The sequence below is a fragment of the Bison bison genome, unplaced genomic scaffold (assembly GCF_000754665.1).
Source record: "Bison bison bison isolate TAMUID 2011002044 unplaced genomic scaffold, Bison_UMD1.0 scf7180017864145, whole genome shotgun sequence".
NCBI lineage: Eukaryota > Metazoa > Chordata > Mammalia > Artiodactyla > Bovidae > Bison > Bison bison.
In genome coordinates, this window is record NW_011494717.1 from 7,981,124 (window position 1) to 7,981,867 (window position 744).

A 744-nucleotide genomic window follows, 5' to 3' on the forward strand; every position below is an offset into this window, starting at 1 on the left:
TCCTCTGTCGTCCCCTTCTTCTCTTGCCCCCAATCCCTCCCAGCATCAGAGTCTTTTCCAATGAGTCAACTCTTCGCATGAGGTGGCCAAAGTACTGGAGTTTCAGCTTTAGCATCATTTCTTCCAAAGAAATCTCAGGGCTGATCTCCTTCAGAATGGACTGGTTGGATCTCCTTGCAGTCCAAGGGACTCTCAAAGTCTTCTCCAACACCACAGTTCAAAAGCATCAATTCTTCGGCGCTCACCCTTCTTCACAGTCCGACTCTCACATCCATACATGACCACAGGAAAAACCATAGCCTTGACTAGACGGACCTTTGTTGGCAAAGTAATGTCTCTGCTTTTGAATATGCTGTCTAGGTTGGTCATAACTTTCCTTCCAAGGAGTAAGCATCTTTTAATTTCATGGCTGCAGTCACCATCTGCAGTGATTTTGGAACCCAGAAAAATAAAGTTTGACACTGTTTCCACTGTTTCCCCATCTATTTCCCATGAAGTGATGGGACCGGATGCCATGATCTTCGTTTTCTGAATATTGAGCCTTAAGCCAACTTTTTCACTCTCCACTTTCACCTTCATCAAGAGGCTTTTTAGTTCCTCTTCACTTTCTGCCATAAGGGTGGTGTCATCCGCATATCTGAGGTTATTGATATTTCTCCCGGCAATCTTGATTCCAGCTTGGGTTTCTTCCAGTCCAGCGTTTCTCATGATGTACTCTGCATATAAGTTAAATAAACAGAGTGA